Here is an 8,374-nt window from a genome sequence, read left to right on the forward strand (position 1 = left end):
CCTTCCTTTCCTCTTCTTCCTTGAGCCAGACTTAAAAGTGAGATAGAAGAAAAGGTAGAAAGGAGACAGAAGAAAGGAAAAGCAGAGTATAACTTTAATCTAAAAATCTTGTGCTAAAGTTTCCTCATACCTTTTCTCACCAAAGCTGATTTTTCTCCCAGGCCTGTCATTCCCCAAATTTTAAGAAAACTATAAAACTTTTTTTCATTATCTTTATTGTATTATTATTATTATTATTATTATTATTATTATTACTAGGAATTGAACCCACTAAACCACTAAGCTACATTCTATCTATATGTAAATACATATATATTTTATATTTTGTATACATATATATGTATATATATATTTATTTTTTATATTTTTAAAAGTTTTTGTGACAGAGTCTCACTATGTTGCCCAGACTGGCCTTGAACTTGAGATTCTACTGACTCACCCTCCTGCACATTTGGAATTATAGGCGTGTACCACTACACACAACAAAAATCTAAAACTCTGTTTGAAAACTGCCTTGTGCAATGTACTAACTCATTCATATTAAAAGTAGATTAAGCAGAGAGATATACTATTTTAAGAAACCTATAATATAGGATGCATTCTAAATATTTTATCTATTGATCAAATAATGGAGACAACATCCACCTAAAGATGTGGAGAACAGTCAGACAACTATAAATCATCTTATGATTGAAAGGAAAATGGGACACAGATGAGCAACACAGAAGCCAGGTGAGGAGATCTGCACATAGAAAGTTTTATTTGCCAGTCAGGGTCTGACAAAGGTCATCACTCAGGAAAGTGAGAGAGGCAGAAAGAACTTAGCTCTGGGGTATTTCATAGGGCAGTTTGGGTGGCTTGCATAAGGTCGCATGAGCTCATATGAGCTACTTGTGTAAGAACTTATGACGGGCTGACAGAACAAGTAAGGGGATGTTCCAGTGGGGTGGTTAATGACAGGTGGGAAGGGGAAGTTACATTTTAACTCTTGTTTTCTCTGGAAGTACCCCTCTAGGATGGGAAAGCAACTTATGGTAGGAATTTAAAATGGTTGCATAGATGCTAAGCCTTGGATCTAATAGTGATTACCAGACTGATATTTCCATATCAGAATATTCCCACATGTCTTCCCATGCCAGCCCCTCCCAAAAATTCCTTTATAAGAAGAACCTGGGGCCCTAGAAGTGTGTTTCAATCTTGAGATAACCTGCTCTCTCTTTGTTTCTCCCTTCCTTTTCTGAATAAATCTTTGCTGGTGTCTCTGTCTGACATGTTTTGGAATTCTTTTTGATGGTATTTGTCAAGGATCACTATTACCCTCAGTTGAGGTCCCCCTCTTGGGGACTTCTTGGGACCTGTTCCAGTGACAGAAGAATTCCCTTGATCTTGCTCCAAAAAAGGTTAAATAAACTTCATTCTAGAGGGATCCTCTGTTTACATGGAGGAAAGGAACATCTTTATACTTAAACACAGAGAAAGGGCAAGGAGAATCCAAAACAGGCCTTGTTCTCCTCCTTCTCTGAGTTCATTGGCATCAGATTATACCATCTTTGTTCACTTACACATCTGTGACACTGAGCAAAGACTCGTTGCCTCACATGTGTAGAAGTCATTACTACAACTTTTTCTTTCTTTCTTTTTTGTTTTCCAGAAATAAAAAGCTTTTTCTGACAACTGACTGTCAAGAAGACAGAAGTCTTGCTCAAATCTATCTCCACCACTGGTTCTGTTTGTGGAGAGTTATAGGAAGGGAGAGAGGAGAAGCTGTTTGTTGATTGGATAGTGAAATGGGGATTTAAGGGTTCTTTTCTGCAGACATAGATGGTCATGTCTCTTCACAGGTTGCACGTTTCTTCTGGGGGAGGGACGTTATGTTCTGCTGCTCTGCGTGGGTGGTTTGGAGCTCAAGATGTCAAAATTGTGTGTTGGGGGCCGGCTTCTTCTGCACATGTCCATTATTGAAAAGCCACTTTCAAACCATCCTTGAGTGGATTCTGGAGGGTTTACCTGAAAAAATACTTAAGCTTTTTGTTATTTAAAGAATTTATGTCTGTGTGTGAGTCCACGCCTTAACCAATTTAAAAAATACACAGATTTCCCTGATTTTTAGGATCTTTATTTCCTTAGGAAGACTCTCCTGTCAGACAAAACATATTAAACAAGAAAATATTCTTTTCTCTTATTAATCTGTCTTTTGTTATACTGGTGTCAGATAATAAACATAGTGATGGGTGAAAACTCTTTTCTCCCTTAAATTCCCCTTGAGGTGAGCACTCTACCAACAGAGCTATATCCCCAGCCTTAAATTCCCCTTGAGAAAGGGGTTCCATGCTTATTTTGTTTTGCATGAGCACTTGGGACAAATTTAGTCTTGAAGACTAGGTGAGGTAGCAAAGCAGAAACAAATAAAAGGTAGGCACTGATGGTGAAAGTTAGGGACCTCACTACTGATTGAAAATTAGGTGACATTCAAATTAATTTTTGAGTGATATTAGCATACATATCAAAATGCCAAGTGATTATGTACCACACTGCATCACTGAAACATTTCTGAGGCATTGTTTTTCCACGTAACTCAAATCAGGATCCAGTTGAGCTGTGACAGATCAGAAAATTCTGTGATGCAGTTTTCCTTTTCATTGAGGCTGTGGTATTAGGATCCAAAACATTGTTTGGATGATATTTTTGTGTCTATTATCCCCTAAAATGATGCTAAAGTGAATTCATTAATTTTTAACCTGAAAACACCTTAATTAATTCAGAATGTGAAAGGTTAGTTTGAAAATAAGGTACATTACAAAGGAGATGGCAGGCACCCTGGTGTGCAGCACATTGGCTCTGATCTTTTGCAGTCTAAGTGAGAGGTCCTTGTTCTGTTATGGATGAAAAGGCTCATTATCTCAAAGATAATTGCCCAGATGCCATACCAGTGAAGTCACACTACACAAGGCTGTGGTTTCTGAACAAAATACTTGACATAATTAACAGTTAAAAGTATAGGAAATCATTTTTAATGTACTGTAGAGAACAACCAATCAATACTTCCTTTAACCAAAACATTTAACCACACTTATTTGAGGTGGATAGAGTTGTTGAAATTGCAAAATTTAGGAAGAAAGAAAAATGTTTTCTTCTTTCTGTTATATAGTTACATGCTCTCTGTATTGGTGAAATTTTGTTTGACATCTCTCCAAAGGCATAGATTCTGTTAACTTTTAAAAAAGTCATGCTGCTTAAGAGGATTAGTAGTAAAATGTTTCAATACCTTTATATTCTGTTGTACACTTTTATGCTAAGTTTTTTGATTTCAAGTTTTGTGAATACAGTTGGAATCTTGAAGTCCCAGACTTTGGAATTTTCTGGAAATTACAGAAGATTGCAAGGCAGTGTATAATTGCAGGACTGGAGAAAAATGTAACAAATGAGAACATGACCCCTTAGTTCTTTTTCCTCCTCTTCTCAGTAAATGCTATGCTTGCTTGGTTTTTTGAATTGCAACCTTTTCAAAATGACTCTGCAGGTGGTGCTATCTGAATTGAAATTGGATTTTATAGTTAGCCATGAGGTCTTTTTCTATCAGAAAAACTGTTAACACTTCACATCCAAACTAAGAGTGAATTGTGTGATTTATGACAAAGATCAAGGATGATCATTGCAGTGACTTTAAGTGTATTTTGTTCTGTTTCATATTTGGAAATATTTGTGGAGTGGCCATTAAGAAGGCATAAAATTTTGAACATCTGTAGACAGAAGTAAGTAAAATTCTAATAAAGTCAATTATGGAATCTTATGGGATAAACTGGAACACAGAATGAGATATTAGCATTACAGAACCAGTTCACTGAAAGAACAGATTCCAAATAGAGGTAGAAAACCTGTTCTTCCAGCTGCAAGTGGCTTAAGGATTTATTGATTCTACTTTTGTGAATTAAATGAGAACTTCAGTACTGGAATTATAGAGGATTTTTGTAGTTTATTTGTATAAATTAATTATAAAGTATTTTTTAACGTACTATGGATTTAGCCACTGTCAGCCACATGAGTTATTTTTTTTTAAAGAGCTTGAGTGTGGTGATAATTGTTTTTGTTCATTCCCTTCTCTCTCCTTTTGAATGACAAACCCTGCCAGTGTGACACAGTAAGTCAAAAATAGTGCTTCCCTTCTTCTGGCTGTAGTGATTGACTCAGGGATGTGCCAGGCTGCTATTATTTTATTTTGGATGGAAGTGGTAGGAAATCATCCATCTTCTCTCTTTCCTGGGATTATAAGCTTCTGTATGCAAAGCTGCCTACAGCAGTGTTGCACTTCACAAGGAGAAACCTGAGTGATGCTGATGCCCAGGCATCAGGCAAGCCCAAGAGAGCCCTGATTCCTCTTAAGTTCCTAGTTCTAGTCCCTGAGGTCCTCAGGGTTGCCCTGGTTTCCAGTAGCACTTCTTGTTCTGTGACTACCATAGGAACTTGTGCTTTTCTTTTTAATGGTTTTGTCTTCGACTTCTTTCAGTGGCAATGTGAGCTGTAGCAATCAGTATCTTATTTTATCTACAGACATAGAACCTATTGGAAAGGAGCCCCTCAACTTGTTGCAACTTACCTGCACCTGGAGTCATCCTTGATTTCTAATTTTGAGGCATAAGAGAAAGTGTCCCTTCTCAAGCCTTATGGCCTCTGTAGTGTCCTTAGACCTTTCATATTTTCCTTCTGCCCAGGGTGCCTGCCCTCCACCTATGTCTCCTCATTTTTCAGGCTTAATGCTAGCTTTTCTGGATTTTTCTGCCCCTGAGACTAAATGACCTGACAAGAACAACACTGAGGAAGAAAAGTTTATTTTGGGCTCATGGTTTCAGAAGTCTCAGTCCCTAGATTTCCAACTCCATAGCTCTGAGCCTGAGGTGAAGAAGAACATCACGGTAGAAGGGTGTGGCAGAGGAAAGCAGGTTAGAACATGAAACAAAGAAGCAGAGAAAGGACTGCTCACCAGGGACGCAATATATACCCCAAAGGCATACCCACTAGTGACACACCACCTTGAGCCACACCCTACCAACCTATATTCAATTAATCCATTCAAGTGAATCAATGCACTGATTAGGATAAATATGGTGGGGGACCCCATGTATCCAAACCATAACACCTGATCACTAAATTTATGTGTTTCTGAGGTAGGGTAGAAGAAATAACAAAATACGTAGCAAGGAGACATAGAGGAAGGACAAAGAAGAATGATTTTAATTCAGAAGTTCTGTACACTTGTCCACACCTGTCACTTCCTAGGTCTGTTTCCTTTATGGGCCTGTTACTCCCATAATTGCTGGGAAATCTGTAAATCTAGCTATGCACTGTTAATTAACTCTCTTCCCTAATAAATACATTGAGCAAAGAGAGATGCAATATCTTGAGGAACATATAATTTAGGGTGTTAGGGAACAAGGTCTGCCACAGAGCTGAGGCAGCCGTGAAGGGCCTCAGTTACTGGTTCTTATGATTATACTGGAAAGACTTCAGGCATGTCATTCAGAGTAGTGGGCATCAGTTTTTAGAAGGGATTGGAAAAATAGGAAAGGAGGACACTCTTGAGGGAGACAGTGGATCCTTTCAGAGAGGAGAAGGCTTTGCACCCCTGTTGCCCTCCAGTTTTATTGAGTGTCCCAGGGAAGTTTCCAGAGAGTTCCAACCATGTCCACCTCTTGACTTTTGACTGACAGCAGGATTACATCAGACTTCTAATCCTTACTGCATATGGTAAAGATCAGGTTGTTTGCTGAGGAATGTATTTTCTATGAACTAAGCCAGGTAGGGCTGCAGGTAGATTGCCCTTTAAGAGAATGCATGGTCAGCACAATAAGCCCAGTTAATACAATTGTCCCCTTAACCTCATGTTCCCACTGCTCATGTCTGTCTTTTACCTATTATAGGGGACTTTCCAGCACTATTGATTGTTCAGATAATGAAGACCACATCAGCCTGAGAATCCTGAGACTGACCAGATGACCAGAACCCATCTTGAGATCACTAGACTGATATTCTCACATACCTTTCTATAATCACCCTTTACCAAGTTTCCTTTAAAAGAAGAATTAGGAACCCTCAAACCATGTCTCTTATTCTCAAGATGGCTTTATGAGAGCCAGGAAAATGTGCTTATCAGTTATTCTCCGAAAAGCTCCTTTCACAATTTGTTGAAAAAATTAATAAAAACCCCATTTTACTAATTTTTTCTTTTCATTCTCTCTCTCTCTCTCTCTCTCTCTCTCTCTCTCTCTCTCTCTCTCTCTCTTTGAGATGGGGTCTTATTACATTGCTAGGCTGGTCACTGACTCCTGGATTCAAGCTATCATCCTACCTCAGCCTTCTGAATAGTTGGAACAACAAGTGTGCACCACCCTATCGTGGCCCTTTTTACTCTTACCTAACATATGTACTCACTCAGGTTGAAGTTCCACCTTATAATTATGATGATTAATCTATTCCTTAGAATGGACAAATCAAAGAAAAATTGTTCATGGGAATGATATATGTGGTTAACTACTGGTTTCCCTTTTCTCCCATCTTCTTTGCAAACAGACCCATGAAAATTTTCAGATACAAGGTGACCATGAGTTCTGGGGATGAGGAAAGGGGAGAGGAGGAGAGGGAGGAGGAGAGGAAATTTTTTTTGATCAGGCATCATCCTGATAAATGAGTAGCATCCCTGGCGGTTCAATCAATTCCATTTGCCAAAACTTTGTTTATGAATAGGCACAACTAGGAAGATATTAATAGCACACTCTGAGAAAATTTACCTCTCTCTCAAGAAAAGGTTCAAGGAAGGGAATTGTACTCTTTTGGTCTTCAGACATTGCTGACTGAGGGTGTAATGTGTAGAGCTTCTAAAGTCATTTTGGAGTTTTGAGATCAATGGCCATGATACTGAGGGGAGCAAAGAAAAAGTATGAAAAGAATCACAGTCATCTACCCTTGAAAATACTCTGCCTCCAATTTATGCTTATACAAAATAACAAAATTTACTTATATTTAAGTTATTGGAGTAGGCCTTCTGCTACTTGCTGTCCAAATTGCTGCTCTTACAGGATGAATTCTTAATAAGGGGTATAATGGGGGAGTGCTATACATACATGGTGATAGAGTTATAAACTTCTGTGTAGAAAAAGCAATTGTACATAAAGTTTTAATCATTGAATAAATTAATGAGTATTCCCTTACTTTTTGTTGGCTTAAGAAGAATGTTCCTAGATGTTGACTAGGTATGGAGAAGTTCTGATCATTATTATAGATAAGATATATTAGGAAGGACTTCAGTGAGATGATACAATATAAGATGATGATTTTCTCCCACCTATATTGATGCAAAATGCATGCCTATTTCAAGAGCACTGAAGAATTGAAATGATTGCTGTGATAGTTCTAAAACAAATATCTTTAAGAAAGAAATATTTTCTTTTTAAGCAATTATATATAAGAAATAAAGAGGGTCTTAGTATTTATGAATCAATAAGAATACTTTGTTTTTCTACTGTGTTTTCTCTCTCAGAGGTCTGTTAAATAGAAGAAGAAACCTATTTGTTACTGAATTCAAAATATTTTTTATTTTTAATTAAAAATTTTGCACATTATGAAAATAACCCTGCAAACAATACCTAAATCCAAACAATGAAAAAACTATGTAGAGAAAGAGTTTTTCTTCCAACTTAGAACACAGGCTCAGTCCTCAATGGAAACAACTGTATTTATTTTTCTAGCTCAAATCTCTTATGAAATAAGGAAATCATATATTGGACAAATATTTATTGAGTACTTCCTATGTGTATGCACTAGGTTCTGGGAATGTAGCCATGAAAAATGCTACTAACAAATTTGTGCTCAGTTTCCAGGGCAAGTAGGGACAGAAGAATGATAATCAAATAAGTGTTTTTCCTAAGGGTGCCCTTCTGCACTCTGCCCGCCTCTTACGTTACAGGAATTTCTGGCCTCCCCACCACCTGTCAATCTGCGCTCTGCCCGACTCTACCTTACAGGAATTTCCAGCTTATGCTGCTGCCATTTTCCTGCTTCCCACATTACGTCCTAACATGCTAAATAGTTATTGATTCATCAGTCAGCTTGCAAGTATACTCCTCTGCTACTGATTCCTTCCAGCCCAGGAGATTGCAACATCTGGGAGAAGCACACATGCCATCTTTTTCTTTTTCCTTTCTTTTCGCCCTGAGCAGACGTGTTAGTCGTCCGCATAATAAAGTCTCTTGCGTGAGACCTCGTGTCTGCGGTGCATTTTTCTGGGAGCTATTGTCAGCTAAGTGTCAGGGTACATAAAATATGGGTACATCAATAGAGGTACCTTACTTTGCCTGGAGCACTATAAAAGTCCTCCCTAAGG

Source organism: Sciurus carolinensis, chromosome 8 (genome assembly GCF_902686445.1).
Source record: "Sciurus carolinensis chromosome 8, mSciCar1.2, whole genome shotgun sequence".
NCBI lineage: Eukaryota > Metazoa > Chordata > Mammalia > Rodentia > Sciuridae > Sciurus > Sciurus carolinensis.